General features: G+C 52.8%; 1 protein-coding gene across 2 annotated transcripts in view; it reads left to right on the top strand.

The window, feature by feature from the left end:
• Window positions 1-17,954, top strand: part of Nt5b (5' nucleotidase B) — a 92,318-nt gene that overhangs the window by 8,874 nt on the left and 65,490 nt on the right. The window lies entirely within an intron of this gene.

Genomic DNA, 17,954 nt, shown 5'->3' on the forward strand with positions numbered 1-17,954 from the left:
AAACTAAGGAGCTTAGGGGATGTTCTTCTTAATTTTGTAGTCTTTATCAAGGGAAGCCGTAATCAAAGCAGAAGAAAAAACAACCACATACCGCCGGTGGGATCCGTACCCACGACCACCGAATTTTGCGTCCGGTGCTCTACCAGCTGAGCAACGGCGACGGCTGTCCGTTGTTCTGCTTTGGGGGGTATTTATGTGTAGTGTAAGCGAACCTTGAGAGTGTTCACCAGCGCCACCCTCGTCTATAGCGGCGGACGTGGTACGTCCTGTATTATCGCCAGTGCCAACGTAGGAACGTGGTCGAACGATGAGGACGGAAACTCTGCGAGGACCCTCTTATGCTACCTATGGCAACAGGACTGCCAGATTCGAGGCCCTCGATGAACTGTGCAGCAGGAATGAAGAGGTGCTCGTTATGACACCGAAAGCAAGGATCATTGGGGATTTTTTTATTTCTAATTTTTATTTTTATTTTAATTGAATATGGCAGTCTTGATGCCATAGGTAGCATAAGAGGGTTCTCGCACAGCCTTCCGCCCTCATCGTTCGACCACTTTCCTACAGCACTCGCGGTAATACAGGACGTACTACGTCCGCCGCTATGGACGAGGGTGGCGCTGGTAAACACTTTCAAAGTTTGCTTACACTGCACATAAATACCGCAGTCGTGGCCTCGTGACAGAGCGCCCGCCTCGGCTTCGGGAGGTGGTGGGTTCGACTCCCGCCACCGGCCGGGAACCCACCGGTTTTCTCAAAATGGGTACAAGCTATGGCCCGGCCTGGTGCTCGGCTTACTAGGGCTACATTGCTTAGGAATGGAGCCTGCGCCTTCAAATCCCGTCACTATGGGCAGAGAGTCGTGTAGACAAAGCAAAAGGGCCACAAATTGGGCTTATTTATTGTTGCTTGGCGGGGGAACTTATCACTCATCCGCCAAGGCAACTAAATACTCCCAAATACTCCCAAATAAATACTCCCAAAGCAAAACAACGGACAACCGTCGCCGTAGCTCAGTTAATAGAGCACTGCACGCGAAATTCAGATGTTGTGAGTTCGGATCCCACCGGTGGCATGCGGTTGTTTTTTCTTCTCCTTTTATTATTCTCCCCTTGATAAAAGCTACAAAATTGAAAAAAAAAATCCATATGCTGCTTGGTTTCGGTACCTGTTCGCTTCCGTCATTTATGTCGTAACGAGCACGTCTTTCCATTCCCTTGTCTGCTGATTAGCAAGGCAATGTCATCAGCGAATCGCAGATTGCTAAGGTATTCTTCATTAACTCTTTATCTCCAACTGCTCCCAGTCCAGGCCTCTGAATGCCTCCTGTAAACATGCGGGACACCTTCCGTATTGCAATTTTACTGCCGACTTTATGGAGGACTATGGTGACTATGCAGCCGTTATAGACATCTTTAGTATTTTTACATAGGGTGGCCGTAGCTGGCACAGGAAAGGGTTCATTGGGTAGACATGGAAAGACCTTTGTCCTGCATTGGGCGTAGTCAGGCTGGTGATGATGATGATGATGGTTAACGAAGTAGTTGGATATGAGGTGTTCTTTGGGTGTCCGACTCGCTCAGGTCCGCAGGTCCTGCACCCCGTTGTCCTGTTGAAGGATTACCGTGAGCCGGAGGGCAGCGAAACGACTGCACTGTTTATTTACGCATCTACAGGAGTTGGAATAAACATCCGACAGCGCTCCATCCGACTGGTTTTATAGCGTTTGTATTCCCCATTCCCCCAGCTGGGGAATGTTGTTCAGTTAAGAACGGTCCAATCGGCTGAATGCTCGTGCTGCCTTGGGTGGCCGCCCAAAGCAGGAGGCGTAGTCGGGCTGGCCTTGTTCGAGGTCCTGTACCAGGTTAGAGACGTTTGCAGTAATGGCTACCTGTGGACTGCCATATTATACGCTGGATTGGCTCCTTCCTCTTGGTCTCCGTCGTCCTGTGCAGGGGAGACGGGAGGCTTTGTCCTCCCCCAACAGCGAGATTAGTACGTCCACCACCGCCGAAGCTGCTGGTCGGCGCGTCTCCTCTGCCGCAAACCAAGGGAAGGCGCCGCCGCGCTTCTGGCCGACGGCACCTTTCACGATTTCAACTGTGTCAAGAGCTAGTGGAGTGCGTAGCCAGCTTACTGTGGATAAAACAGGAGAAGCCGATACACTTGCGAAACTCTGGGCGCTGCAGAAATGCATTCCCGCCGACTGAGCTTGTTCCTTTACACTGCTCTTCGTACTCGCGGTAATCCATGTATACTCGTTCCTCTTCTTTGAAGCCTACGCGTCCTGTTTACAAAGACCTGTCTAAGTTGCTTTGGCGTTCGGCTGCTGGGTCCAAAAATAGCCCCGGATGGTAGAAATTAATCCTGAGCCCTCCGTTGCCGCTAGTTGCGTGCAGTTTTGAGGGCGTTAAATCCCACGTATTTGTTATTGTGCGATGGCAGCGCACGTTAAAGAACCCCAAATGGTGGAAACTGCCGGAGCCCTTCACTACGGCGTCCCTTATAGCCTGAGTCGCTATTTGGGGCGTTAAACCCGCATAAACCAAACCACGCACTTAATTGCTATCCGGATGTTGTGCTTTCCGAACGCCCATAGGTGCAAGCCCCCAGAGTGCATCTCTACATTAATGGAAGAAAATTAGGGGAACACTCAAGCTCCGTATGTCGAGACAGCATTAATGGTCGGATGATACTTTCTTTTTTGTGTTCGTCTCTCTCTAATTGCACGCACCCATTAGTATACATCAGTAAGCATACTAGAGTACGTGATGCACCACAAGGTACCCAGTCTTCCTTTAATCAAGTCGAGCGAACGTGCCTCAGGGGTAGCGTGTCTTACTCGAAACCCAAGGGTCATGGTTGGATTTCTAACTAATTCCCCAATTTTATTTTAAGCGTAATTAGTTTACTTTGACATTTCAGTCATGGTATGAGCTCAGTCACAATTTAACTAGTTTTAATTGTTTTCATTCCGCAGTTCAACGTGTGACGTCACAGCCCTCTCGACCAAACCTGAATGAGCGTAACGACGCGCACGGCTTTTCCTCCGAACGTCCACTCTACGCTATCGCGTTAAATGTTCGCGCGCAGGGGAAGACGACTGTTCTCAGGGAGCACCGCGCACGTGCCGTCCATCAGAGAAAGGTACGAACGCACTGGTGGAACCGCGAAACCTGCCGCGGCGGCTTTCCGCGCGCCGCGGAGCGGGGAGACCAATGAGCGGCGTCCGACTTAGTCACGTGAAGAGCGTCAGTGCTGCCGCCTCTTGTCTCCTACTAAAGTTGCATTCCAGATGTGGCGGCGCTTACCCGCGTACTCCTCGCCACCGGTATGGCCGTTCCTTTTGCAGCGCGCTTTGTGCCGCCAGCGGCTTGCCGCGCGTTTTGTAGCGATAGCTACACTACGCCAGCCGCTTCGCCTATGCAGCATGGTCGCACTTTCGCCGTGGTTGCACCTCGGCCGTGGTCGCACCTCGGTGGACACCCGAACCGCACCGTACATGAAGGGAGGAAGTGGGAGTGAAAGAAGAAAGACAAAGAGGGGGCGTAATGAAGAACATGAAAATTGTATTTGAGGACAGAAAATTGCGCAGTAGCTGTCTCACATATCTCGGTGGACACCCGTCATCCGTTTGTACAGGAAGGGAGGAAGTGGGAGTGAAAGAAGGAATAGAAAGAGGGACCGCAATGAAGAAAATGAATTTGAGGAAAGGAAATTGCGCAGTAACTGAATCCACGTCCAGGGACGAAGATGAAGAAGGAACGCCCAGCGAAACGGCCAATCCCCCGCCGTGGGTATGTGCCATTCAGCCCGAGGACATCATCATCATCAAACGGAGCGGCGAAAGACTGCTTTGCAATTCATCTCAGCGAGTTCCACTCGGCCAGCTGTAGCTAACTCCTGGTTTAACCAAAGCTAAACCACAGCCAATTTTTTTTTCCGCTTAAAGGCTCCATCTCCCTCCGGACCAGACGAACATTAGCCTTCCTTGCGGTCACCCTTTTATGCGTAGCATATTGCAATCACTCAGTTCAGCCCTTGGGCGCGGCCGGGCAGCCACCAAACCACGTGACGTGACGTCACCAAACTACGTGAAAAAAAAATAAAAAATAATAATAAAAAAATAAAAATGACGGCTGAGCATGGTGGCGGTTGCCACCGCCCCGTTTCAAAGGGGGCGCTCCTATCCATCCATCCATCCATCCATCCATACGTGACGGAGGAAAAGCTGCTGAGAAAATCGAGTGCCGCCAAGCAATACCGCGCGCAAAAAGACCGCGCAATATGCAACGCATTCTTGGCTTCTTGCCTGGGCATATCTTTTTTTTTGTCAGGGCAGCACTTTCTGTTTGTTTCTTTATAACATGAAATAATATGCAAGTAACGCGACGCTCATTTCTGCCCTGATGTGCTCTCGGCTGTTTGTGGGCGCCAAAAATGGTTTCGGGATTGACTTCCGCAGCGAAACAACCTGCCTTGCACTGGATTATTTTACAACGATAGGCTATCCACAGTGGTATAGTGCCCAGTATTTCTGAGCACTGCAACAGTGATTCGACAAAGCTGAGCAGCTGCTGAGCTGGTTCTTTTTTTCTCTCTCTCTAAATTTCCGGACATGACACTTCAAAAAGGATGGGGTACTCCCTGCGCGCTTATTCCCTCTGTCACTTAAGGAAGATAAATTGAAACGCTTTCTTAGCCTGGACAGCATGAGTGGGACGGAGTGTTCTAGCGGCTGGTTTCTTGGTCGGGCTTTCGCCCCTTGCGCTGCGAAAGCTCGGGTGAGCGGGCAAGCTGTAACATTTTTCGCGCAGATCTCGTCGGCTTGGTGTTGCCTTCGACCAGCGCGCCCTTTTACAGCCTGGTCTAGTTCGATAGGGGCACGGCTAACGGCGACCGCTGGTTTTACGACCCTGCCTCGTGATGGGGGCGTCCGTGGCTGTGTAACGTGCTCGCGTCTCTCATTCAGCCCCTGATGGTCCCGCGAGCGCTCGATGGGGCCTTTGCGCTTTTGCTTTTTATGTTTTTTCAGCGGGAGCTGTTAGCTGGCCATCTCGGCGAAATGCCCCCCCGTTCTTTCTCGTTCGCCGCTTGCTGGATGGCGTGTCGCTCGCACAAAGTTCGCGCGCCGTCCGAGGACTGTTGAAATAGTTAACAAAAACGGAAGGAAAAGATGAGTGATGGCCGCGGCAACACCTCAGGTGCGGCCGGCGGAAATAAAATGGGCAGAGGAAAAGATAGGTAGGAGAAACACAGATAGGAGGGATAGCGAGAAGTAATATGGGAGCTAATGTATACAAGTAGGTGCAAGATCACGCGATGATCAGGATAGGCGAATTAACGCGGTAGCGCGAGAACGCAGAGGGGTCACTCATGGGAACCGGCGCGTAGGTGGCAACGCGCGATGACCCCGAGGTCTGCGGGCAGGATGCGCAAAGAGGACCGGCAAAGACGTGGAGTTACGGGAGCGTGAGGCAAAAGTCAAAGAGCGGAAACATCGATCTTTTTTGTTGCGAAAGCAACACTACGCACTACGCGAGTCGCCGAGCAATTTGGCGGAGCTGACGCAAGGCCATACTGCGCATGCGCGAGGACGGCGCACAGCTGGCGCGCCGTCGCTGCGCGGGTACGGACACACAGGCGGCAAAACGCGCGCGGCAAGCCGCTTGCCGCGAAACCTGCCGCGGCGGCGGGTTGATCTGCCGCGCAGCGAATGGGTCGAGGAGCCATTCTCGGCGGCTTGCCGCGTGCCGCGGAGCGGGGAGACCAATGAGGGGCGCCCGGTTTTGTCACGTGGGGAGAGTCTGTGTCGCCACCTCTTGGCTCCTACTAAGGTTACATGCCAGCGGCGGCGGCGGTGCCGCGCGCGCCGCCGCCGCGCTCGCGAGTTGCGCATGCGCAGTAGCGGTGCATAGCTAGCGTGCCGGGGTGGCCGGGGCCGTCGCCGCGCGCTCTCCATCGCCTCTCTCTCTCTTTCCTGGTTGCTTTCGCAATCCTCCAGGTTTAACCAGAGCTAAACTACTGCCAATTAGCCAGGGGCGTCCGCATTCTACGCTGCAAGCACATGCTGGCATATTGCATGGACCACGAAGCGGCCCTCGAAATTGCGGAATAATGTCCATACAGTACAAACGACGCGTCAACAGTTTCTCAAAATGCATCTCCCGCAATACCATGTTGCAGTGTAATCTATCAAATCCTCTTCTGTGAACTCCGTCTCCCCTCTCAGCCGCTCCAGCTTCTCTAACCATATGTCATGGGCATAGCCGCCGCTGACATTCGCAAAACACTTCTGGTGATCGTCCCGTGCAACTTTTTTTCGGAGCCTGCTGGCCTGTCTGGGGGTCTCGTGTTAGTTCCGTCCATGACAAAAAAAAAACCTATATCGAACATAATGAAATATAAATATCTTTGCTCTAGCGAGTTCCTTATAGAGACAGAAGGCTCGTGAGTGGCATTATAGTGGCGAAATGTGAAGCTGCCGAATCGAGGCCGGATGTTAGAGTTGCATATGTCGAAAAAGAGTACATGTACACGCAAACGCCTGCAAAGAAAAAGTCATTGGTTCTGCCATGTGTCAGCACTTAGCGTCATCATCATCAAGCGAGTGCAGTGCACCAGAGGGGAAAGGCCTCTTCCAATAACCTCCATTTATCCTTATCCCGCACCTGCCATGATCGCGTTGTTCCAGCAAATGGGGCACTGAGGGCAACTCCATCAATTTTTTTTTCTTTATAAAAATTATCTGCCTCTTTCTAACGTTTGTCCGGCAGCAAGGCATCATGGCTGAGGAAATTGAATGTTTGAATTTTCCCGCCACTAGAATGAAACATGTGACGTCGACACCTACAAGGATTGGTTGCCGCCGTTTAGAAATGTTCATGGCAGTGTAGCGTAGCCTATGATCCGCGCTAAAAAATCTGGCCCGACGCACTTAATTTACTTGCGAAATCGACCGGTGGTGGCGACACCTGTATTTCGTTTTTCTTCGGTTTTTTCCAGCTTATAAATGCTTTTGTTGAGAGTGATCTCTTCGAAGTTAGAATGCCATAGTCTATCGATGCAGGCCAATTTCAGTTTGTCCTCAGTTCGCTTCATCCTGCGATTACGTTTTCGTTCCCATACTGTACACGGTATAGACCTTTCCATCGGGCGAAGAGGATGTCGAAACGCGCCCCTCTGAGCTGTTGCAAACCGATTCTACTGCCGCTTCCACCACACTAGCACGGGGCGCACACAAAACAGCTCAGCGAGCAATGTGGCGACGCCCAAGGAGTCCTTATTGGAAAGGTCTACAGACTGTGCTGCATTTGAACACATGCTTCTCCCAGTTAAACGGGCGCATTGTTCGAGCTCAAATTTTGCACAGAAATGGCATTTGGTCGGCAGCATTGTTGTGTGCTAGATTTGTTCGAGGTACTTTGCTGAATCGATAAAAAAAAAGTCGAATATTCGCATCGTCTCTGGCGGCAACGAAACAAAACAAGCCCACACTGCAGTGATTGCACCGGTGGCGCCATCTCGTTTGTCGGCCGTGCAGATTCGGCTAAGGAGGGGGCTAAGACGCAAGTTCGATCCCGGCCGCGGCGGTCGCATTTCGATGGAGGCGAAATGCTAGAGGCCCGTGTACTGTGCGTTGTCAGTGCACGTTAAAGAACCCCAGGTGGTCGAAATTTCCGGAGCCCTGCACTACGGCGTCTCTCATAGCCCGAGTCGCTTTAGGATGTTAAACCTCCATAAACCAAACTATTTGTTTGGAAAATGAGGTGTACTTATCGAGGTATTTAAGATTGCGCGATGGGACTTGGGAGAAAAAGTCGCAATATTTTGGCGGGTGCGCCGTGTCCGCCGTTCAGATGAGCGACCCATATCGGAGTTCCTGACTGCAGTCGAGGTTGCTCAGCGGAGCGGCTACCGCTAGCGAGGCCCATAAACCGCACTGGCTGCGGCGCGAAAGGGGGTCCCCAAGGCCGGGCGGTGGAAAATGTGGGTGAGAGTGAGCGGCGGACGTGTGGCGTAACCTGGGCGCCCGCCGTCCGGTTTCTGCTCGGCTATTCTTCCGCCCGATCGAAGCCGCCTCCGCACGCGCGAGTCTGGCAGCCGCCGCCGCGACACCGGCGGCACGAGGAAAGGGGAATGCATTGGCCGCACTGCGAAGGTCGATCTGATTTTGCCTGCCGCCGGACGCGGGCGCCGAACTGTGTTCGCCACTTCCCGAAGCCCCGCCGTTCGTTGACGAGAGGGCTATTGTCCCCCGGATACGGGACCGTGTGAGGGACTGCTGTTCCAGTCTACGGCACTCGGCGAACGAAAAGTATCGACCCGCAGAAGGCCGAGACTGATGGGCACCACTTAGGTGCCCCTCCGGTGTCTCTGTACGCCTTATTCAATAGATCGATTGGTATTATGGGCGGAGTTTATCCTTCTGCTCGTGAAAGTGCCGCCGAATATGCAGTGTGTTTCACCTAAGACTTTGCACTTTGCACTTTTTCTTAGGTACAAAGTCTTTGCACCTAAGACTTTAAAAATATTCTCTTTGAGTTAAAAGAGCGCTTTTTTTGGCATAACATTTTCAGCGGTGCATTGCGTCAAAATACAGCTCAGACGTGCTAGCTAGCAGGCGTGTTAACTAATTAATATTGAATAGTTAACTTTTTAATTTATATGCTCCGCTGTAAGCGTATAGGCTCCGTAATTATTGAGAGGCGTCTAGCCCACCGTAAGTAATATTCATATCAGTTTTCAGAATTTCTAAAACGCGCTTACCCTCGGCGCTCTGGCCCAACAAATTTTGGCTACATCGCGCCAAAATACATAAGCTTTCAAAAAGCATGCAGGCAAAGCAACCAGTTCAGTGCTCGTAACTATAATAGCCAAATTTTGTTGAGCTACTGTGTAGAGCGTAATCGCGTTTTCGAAGTTATAAAAGCTGATATGGCTATTACTAACAAAACAACCGGCTACAAATCTCTAATTGCAAGCAAGGGCGTCCGCAGAATTTTTTGCAGGGGGGGGCCCATTGGTTGTTGGCGCCGGAGGGGGGGGGGGGGGGTATATTCGTAGCGAAAAGGCACTATTTGCGGAGTAAATTTATTTATTTATATATAAATAAAAAATAAGTAAAATACACACATGAAAGAAAATTACAAGCAGCAAATTAAAGCGCGGATTGTAGAGATACATTGGAGTTTATAATTAAAATTAATAAAAATGCAAAAAGATACTATCAATACTCGAAGTGCTCAGTCTTACTGCATACGGGTTCTCGACTCACCCGAATTGATGACCAGCACACAGCGCAATATGTTCACAAACACGCAACTACAGTCACTCAGTCAGTCTTCCTTGAACAGCAACTGTAGGCGCCTCGGATTTTTCTGGGCGAATTGCGTAGTTACACGGGTGATAAATTCATTTCTGTGCTTCATTACACGCTCTCAGTGCACAGTCATCATATATATTGATTGGAAAAATGGTTGAACGAGTACGTTGAAAACAAAAGATGACTATATATACAACGAAAACTTATTTACAAGATAAATGCACGCTCGCAGCTTCATACACCTCGCTCCATCTTGCTCGCGCATCCGCACAGTCGAGCAACCGCACACACACTGCTCGCCGCTCGTCGTTTTCTCGTCCGCTGTCTTGGTTGTTCTCACCTTCGTTGACAACCCGCCACTAAAAACACCGAAGCACAAACACAGAGGCGCGCACACGTGCAAGGGCTTACTTGCCACAATCACTTTTGGGGTGTAAGGAACGCCGCGCGACTTCCGAGGAGAAGGGACACCCGCAACTAATTCGGCCGGAAAATTTGTTTTTGTGCTTTTATGGGGTTCAGAGCCCCAAAACGACTCAGGCTATGAGGGACGGAGTAGTACAGAGTTTCGGATAATGTCGACCACCTGGGTCTCTTTACCATGCACTGACACGCACAGTACATGGGCGCTGTTGTGATTTGAGGCCCAGCCAGAGGTGACAGGCGAGCCAGGCAGGCGCCATCGGGCTGCGTTGACCAAAGGCGCTGGTTTTCGGAGAAGACGCAAGGAACGCTGGTGTGGGGGCGCCTCTGGAGACTGCGTCGCCGTGAACAAAAGCAGCTAATCCCCTTTGCCGAAGGTTCTGAAAGCGGCGCTTCTACCGCACCGAGCTCTCCCGTGGATCGGAGGAGACAGCGCGCGGCGGCGGCGCCAACTCGTCGCCCGCTTGCCCCTGAGCAGCCCGACAAAGCGGGGGTGGACACGGCTGATTTGTCCTTCCCCCCTCAAGAATTCATCGGTGGCCGGCGTACGAACGTATCATGATTATAGCGAGCGACCTGTGCCCTGTGCACTGTCTGCCTCCGTGTCGCTATCTCTCTAGAGATCAAAGAAACAGACACCCATCTCGAAACACATGCTCGCCGGTGCCGCTGCATGTCTGCAACAGGTCGTCCTTCAGCAGAGCTGGCGGTGGCGTGGTTTGAAAACGGCGGCACGACGCGCGCCCGGACGCGGCATTTCGCAGATGTGACCAAGCGTCGAAGCGGGGCTGCTTTTACCCTTTTGGCTGAGCGCACCACCGCCCCTGGCGTGCGGCCATCACTCACGGTTCGAGTGAGTGATTTTCCAGGGGGCTGCAGCCGCCCCCCCTTGCCCCCCCCTCCGGACGCCCATGTGTATCACTGCCCCCCTCTTCTGCAGCATCGACACGATGCGGCTGGGAGTGAAAAGTCAGCGAAAGGGTAGAACACAGCTGCAGTGGACCGCAGTTCAGTCAGGTAGCCGGTCGTGGTAAGGCTTCATGCGAACAACGTGTACGACTTCAGTTCGGTGCGACCGGCGCGATGAACAAGCTGTCGGGGCGGGAGCAACTGCATAAGTCACATCACTGATGCGGCGCACTACTTCGTAAGGGCCGAAGTATCGGCGCAGCAGCTTTTCAGAGAGCCCGCGGCGACGAACAGGTATCCAAATCCACACAAGGTCGCCGGGAGCATAACTGACGAAACGGCGTCCACAGTTGTACTTAGTGGCGGCAGCCTCCTGTTGACGGTGGATGCGCAGGCGGGCCAGTTGACGCGCTTCCTCAGCACGCTGAACGAAGGTATCTACGTCGATGTCAGCGTCAGAGTCGCAGTAAGGGTCGACGGGCAACATAGCATCCAACGGAGTGGTCACCTGGCGACCGAAGACAAGCTGAAAGGGGGTCAGTCGGGTTGTTTCCTGCAGGGCGGTGTTGTACGCAAACGTTACGTACGGCAGAATGGCGTCCCAAGTTCGATGCTCGACGTCAACGTACATTGATAGCATGTCGGCTAGTGTGCGGTTGAGTCGCTCTACCAACCCGTTTGTCTGCGGGTGATACGCCGTAGCACGTCGGTGGCTCGTGTGCGTCAGAGTCATCACGGACTGGGTTAAGCGGGCCGTGAAAGCAGTTCCCCGGTCAGTAACAACAACGGCGGGTGCTCCATGATGCAAGACAATGTTGTGGACGAAGAACTGCGCCACTTCAGCAGCAGTGCCTTTGGCAAGAGACGTGGTCTCAGCGTACCGTGTGAGGTAGTCAGTCGCAACGACTATCCAACGCTTTCCAGACGAAGACTTCGGAAATGGGCCAAGGAGGTCCATGCCCACTTGATGGAAAGGGGTCTTCGGTGGATCGACGGGGTGAAGAAATCCGGCCGGTTTCAATGGAGGAGTCTTCCGACGTTGGCATTCACGGCATGTTTTGACGTAGGCCCGCACCGATGGGAGTAACCTGGGCCAATAATACTTTTGTCTAATCCGCGCGAGTGTACGGCTGACTCCAAGGTGGCCGGCGGATGGTGCATCATGACAGGCACTCAAGATCTCAGACCGCAGCTGTGATGGTACGACAAGTAGGAACACTTCTTCGCTGTTGGCAAAGTTGCGCTTGTAGAGAACACCAGACCGTAAAGTGAAGGTGTGAAGCCCTCGAAGAAAAACACGCGGAATGGGAGCTTCACTGCCTTCGAGGTAATCGATGAGCGGCGCCAACTCCGTGTCCGCCCTCTGAAGCTGCGCCATTTGGGTGGTACTAACAGAGCCCAGGAAAGGAAAATCATCGGTGGTTTCTTCGGTATTGATTGGGATAGGCGCGCGCGACAGACAATCCTCATCCTGATGCTTGCGGCCAGACTTGTAAACTACTGTCAAGTCGTATTCTTGCAAGCGTAAGCTCCATCTAGCCAAGCGTCCTGAGGGGTCTTTGAGGCTCGCCAGCCAGCATAAGGAGTGGTGGTCGCTTACCACACGGAAGGGTCGTCCGTAGAGGTACGGTCGGAACTTGCAGATGGCCCATATCACTGCAAGACATTCTTTCTCCGTCGTAGAATAATTGGTCTCGGAGCGCGTAAGTGTCCGACTAGCATAACTGATGACCCGTTCTGCACCGTCTTGCCACTGGATCAGTACTGCACCAAGGCCAACATTGCTGGCGTCTGTGTGGATGTCCGTGGCAGCATGCTCGTCGAAATGGCCGAGTATCGGAGTGCTTTGCAGACGGCTGCGAAGCTCGACAAATGCAGCCTCTTCGTCGGTCCCCCACAGGAAGGGCGTGTCGTCACGGGTCAGTGCGTTCAGCGGTTCCGCGATTTTCGAGAAATCTTGAATAAAGCGCCTATAGGAGCACAGGCCTAAAAACCGGCGAACGGCCTTCTTGTCAGTTGGGCGTGGAAAACCTGAGACGGCAGCAGTCTTGTCAGGGTCCGGGCGAACACCTTGTGCGCTGACAACGTGACCAAGAAAGCGAAGTTCCTCAAAGCCAAAATGGCATTTCTCGGCTTTGATGGTGAGTTGCGCGGATTTGAGCGCTTGTAGCACAATGCGCAACCGCTCCAAGTGTTGGTCAAAGGTGGGCGAAAATATAACGACATCGTCCAGGTACACCAGGCAGGACTGCCATTTCAAGCCGGAGAGGACAGTGTCCATCATGCGTTGGAAAGTGGCCGGTGCTGAGCACAGACCAAATGGTAGCACTTTAAACTCATAGAGGCCGTCAGGCGTCACGAAAGCCGTCTTCTCCCGGTCTCTCTCGTCCACTTCGATTTGCCAGTACCCGCTTTTAAGATCCAATGACGAGAAGTATCTGGCGTTCCGCAATCGGTCGAGCGCGTCATCTATCCTGGGCAGCGGGTAAACGTCATTTTTGGTCACGCTGTTAAGTTTCCTGTAGTCCACGCAGAAACGCAGAGTATTGTCCTTCTTTTTGACAAGAACCACAGGCGATGCCCACGGACTGGTGGACGGCTGAATGACATCGTCTGCAAGCATCTCGGCAACCTGATTCTGAATGGCTTCTCTCTCCACCGGGGAAACACGATATGGGCGCTGGCAGACGGGTCGCGTAGTCTCGTCAGTGTTGATACGATGCTTGGCGAGTGGAGTTCGGCCGACCTTCGAGCACGTAGCGAAACAGTCCGCAAATTCTGCCAAGAGGGCCGACAGAAGATCCCTCTGAACCGACGGCAAGGCAGGATTTATTCTGACTGACTGAAGAACGTGATGTGGGCCAGCATACTCCGGAGAGGGTCCTCCCACGGTGCACAAACCTGGAACCTCAGCAACGTCGTGGAGGAAGGCAATAGCCATGCCTTTGGCCAGGTGCTGATATTCATTGGCAAAGTTAGTCAGGAGGACGTGGGTGCGGCCGTCACGTAGTTGGACGAGACCTCTTGCAACGGCAAGTCCCCGCTTAAGCAGCAGTGGACTATGGCTGTCCGCTAGGCCCTCGTAGTCATGAAAGAGGTCGTTCCGCACGAGCACCAGAACACTGCACCGCGGCGGCACCGTGACGTCGTTCTCGACAATGCGCAGAGCGTTGCTGCAGGGATCGCGGGAGTCAAAGCGCGCCACGGCCTGTTTGGTCGAGAACGTGACACGTGCCTCCTGAAAGTCAATCACAGCGCCGTTCGACTGCAGGAAGTCGATCCCCAGAATCAAGTCTCTGGAACACTCGGGGAGTACGACAAATTCACCAACGTACGTAAAACCACTAATCCCAACTCTAGCCGTGCACTTGCCCACAGGGGAAATTAGGTGGCCACCAGCGGTGCGAATGGGGGTCCCCGTCCACGGTGTCAGAACCTTCTTAAGTTCTCCAGTGAAGGCACGGCTCATAACAGAGTAATCAGCACCGGTATCGAGCAGCGCGGTAATGTCAGTGCCATCAATTGTCACACGCAAATCGGATGCAGCGTATCTGATACTGTCACTGCCTCTCTCTGTCCGGGTATCGTCGGCTCGAGGGTTCCGCGATGGAGGATCTTGACACGTCCCGATGTCAGCGGCCTTGCCTCCAGAGGTCGCTGGTGTTAGTTTTCCCGACGCGTACTCGGCGAGCGGCGGCCAGCAGAGCTACTCTGGCGGCCAGGGCTGGAAGAGCGATAACGGAGAGGCGAAGGGGAACGGGACTCGCGCCTTCCAGAGTAGGCAGGGTTCTGGCGTGCCCAGAGATGCTGTGCAATCTCATGCGGTCGTTCGCCGTTCTGAGGGCAGGGTGCGTCGGGATGGAAACCGCGAAGGCCCACTTGGCGGTACGGACAGGCGCGGTAGAGGTGACCAGGCTCCCCACAGTGGTAGCAGAGAGGCCTGCGGTCCGGTGTACGCCACAAATCCGACTTGCGAGGGCGTGGCCCAGCTGTAGCAGATGCGGTTGCAGAATACGTGGCGATGTTACTCACGGAGGTCGACGGGGTCACACCGTAGCCAGGCACGCTTGCGTGACATGTGCCGATGTTGCTCACGCCAGGCGTTGGGGTAATGGGACCGTAGCCTGTCGTGCGACGTACAACAGATGCGTACGTGGGTCGGTCATCGAACCGGGATGGCGCTTCGGGGACAGGAGGTGCCTGCGCAGCCTGTCGCACCTCGTCCCTGACAACTTCGGAGAGCGCTGCCAGCGGCGCAGGTGCAACCTGAGGCAGATGGATCCGTTGCAGTTCCTCCCGGACAACGGAGCGAATTAGTTCACGCAAGGTGTCTACACTGCCGCCGAGACACGACGAAAAGCCTTCGGGCACCATGCAGTTGATGTCCCGGTTGTACTGGCGGGCCCGTTGTTGCAGCGTCGTCTCCATCGTGGTCGCCTCGGTTAGAAATTCCGCCACCGTGCGGGGTGGGCTGCGCACGAGGCCCGCGAACAGCTCCTGCTTAACCCCACGCATGAGATGGCGCAGCTTCTTCTCCTCTGTCATGTTGGTGGAGCAGTGCTGGGTACGCTTCCCGACCTGCAAACTCCGTACAGCGTCACTACGGACCTCACACCGGTTCACCAGCGACCCAGCCGCCGTCTCCGCGGAGAGTCGCCTGAATTTGGGCCCCTTCCCCCGCCAACAAGGACGACGCAGCCTCGACCGCCGAGTCCAACTGACATGGCCACTGACACCAGGACCCAGCCGCCGATCCAGCCTCTACCGTCGAGTCCAACTGCCATGGCCGCTGACACCAGGCCCCTGGCGCCGATCCTTTGCCACCCACCGCGAACACCGCCATCTTTTCACGGTGACGTGTTCGAAGACGCTGAGGACTGGCTGGAGACGTTCGAGCGGGTCGCACGCTACAACGGCTGGTGCGACGAGCGCAAGCTGAATAACGTCTACTTTGCCCTGGAAGAGTCTGCTCGGACGTGGTTTGAAAACCACGAGGCTACACTTCCCACCTGGGAGACGTTTTGCCGGAGTCTCCTGGCTACGTTCCCCAACGCTGACCGCCGGGAGAAGGCCGAAGCTGCGCTGCACTCCCGAAATCAGCGCACGAACGAAAGCGTGCGCATGTACACCGAAGACATGGCCCGTCTTTTCAAGCGCGCCGACCCCAACATGACAGAGGAGAAGAAGCTGCGCCAATATCAAGAAAAAAGTGTTGAATGTTATTGTTTCAAGCTGTAAAAATAAGAGCTCGATGCAGACCATATTTCGTTCAGTTGCCATTACTTGTTACGGTGCGTTAAAAGAGTTACCGTTTGTGATTCGACTTAGAACAGAGTGCACGCTGTTACATTTTAGTTGGCATATTGGCATCACCTCAGAAATAAGCATTGCTTTGGTTAGCTCAGTTTTAATCACATTCAACGTTAATATACGTATGTCCTCAGTTTCGTGTAATCTCTAGGTCTCGCTAATGCCAGCAAAATGAAATATTCAATCCGACCCAAGATGAAAGTTATAGTGTTATTTTATTGCTTAGGTGCCGTTAATCTTGGTCAGTTATTAAATAAGTGTCATAGCAATATTTCGACGGATAAACTCTGAGCAAGATCTCGCGATGTTTGTCAGTTTGCCACGCATCTTGCGATGTTTGTGGGCTTGTGCCAAGAGAAGTAAATAAATAAATAAAATAAATCAAACAAATATTGCCGCGACTGTGAGTCGAACCCGCGGCGGCGCGAACAGCTGGCGGCAGCTGGCCTCTCGCCGAACATTCCTGATTCATATACCGCTTGGACGCAGGGACCACATCATCGTTCACTCCTCGACTTAATTATATATCAGCGAAACTTTTTTTCACTTATTTAAGCATCCTCGTCATCCATCGTTACATATCCTTTTATGCCCGGAGGCAACAAACAAACATCACTTAAAAAAAAAATATACATGGTGTCCCAGCTAACTTGGACCAAAATTTAAAAAAACCTAAGCTTTCTTCAGAACTGAAATTGCGTGGATGAAGTTCGCTCGTCCTATTGCAACAATTAGTCGAAATAAATAAACTTTTTAAATATAGCTTGAAACGTTCAGGCGTCATTAGGAAAGTTGTGGAGCTCCACAAATATCGTCCAACCCAGGCATTTCCAACGAGATAGACCTAGCGTGGCCATTTTTATTCGGGAAAAACGAAAGCCCGCGGAGTTTAAAAAATACCACGTGACAGCGCGCTCCGTGCGCCCGGATGCGCCGTGATTACAGCGCTGTCATCCGCGCTCTCGCTTTGTAAAAAAAAAAAAAAAAACATCACTCGCTTCGCGCCTTTCGTGCTGCCCAAGACAGAGCTTCGCGTTGTGCTTGGTTCCAAGATAAGCGCCGGTGGGTTCGGGCGGCAGTTGAAAGAAAGTGCGGCTCCCGTTTCTGCGGCGATAATTGCGCCCTCACGTTAGCAGAATGCATGCGGAGGAACGATGGCAATCTCATGAGTTCGAATTTGGGATCAAGATCCCAACAAGCAAAGACGCATATAACAAGCTTGATAACGTCGTGTGAATTACTCTGAAAAACAGGACCCGCGCTTTCTTTCAACTGCCGCCCGAACCCACTAGCGCTTATCTTGGAACCGAGCACAACGCGAAGCCCTGTCTTGGGCAGCACGAAAGGCGCGAAGCGGGTGATGTTTTTTACGAAGCACGGATGAGAGCGCTGCAATCGCGGCGCATCCCGGGCGCACGGAGCGCGCTGTCACGTGGTATTTTTTAAACTCCGCGGGCTTGTGTTAAACTGCAACGCACTCTTGCGCTGGGCATTGCACTTCGTCGTCTTCATCAGCTTACATCTGCGGCGCGAAGACACAGATAATTGTCTGTCTTCATCGTCGTCGTTATCGTTCATGCAATCCTGCTTTCGCACGTTAATAGAAGTTAGGCAAAATCTGTCACTTTATCTTCTTTTAATGACTTTTATACTACCACTGACTGCCGATAAAAGTTATTATTTACGTGTTTTAAGATGATAGACCTCATCGAATGTAAATATCAGTATCTTGATGTGAAAAGGCTCTTTTAACTGGCCGGTTAGTTTAGGCTGAGCTTCAAGCCGGAGCGGGTTCAGGTTATTACACAGTGGACGTTGAGAGGACAGTGGCATTGCGCATTAGCCCAATAACCAGGCGGGTAAAGCTGAGCCAGCAAAGCGGTCCACGCATGTAAGTCGCCATCTTGGACGCCATCTTACAGCACATTAATGTGACCAGCACAGTTTTTTCTCGCGAAGTCAAGGATGGGTGAAGTTGAACTTAAATTCG

Source organism: Amblyomma mixtum, chromosome 3 (assembly GCF_055824585.1).
Source record: "Amblyomma mixtum isolate Tamu chromosome 3, ASM5582458v1, whole genome shotgun sequence".
Taxonomy (NCBI): domain Eukaryota; kingdom Metazoa; phylum Arthropoda; class Arachnida; order Ixodida; family Ixodidae; genus Amblyomma; species Amblyomma mixtum.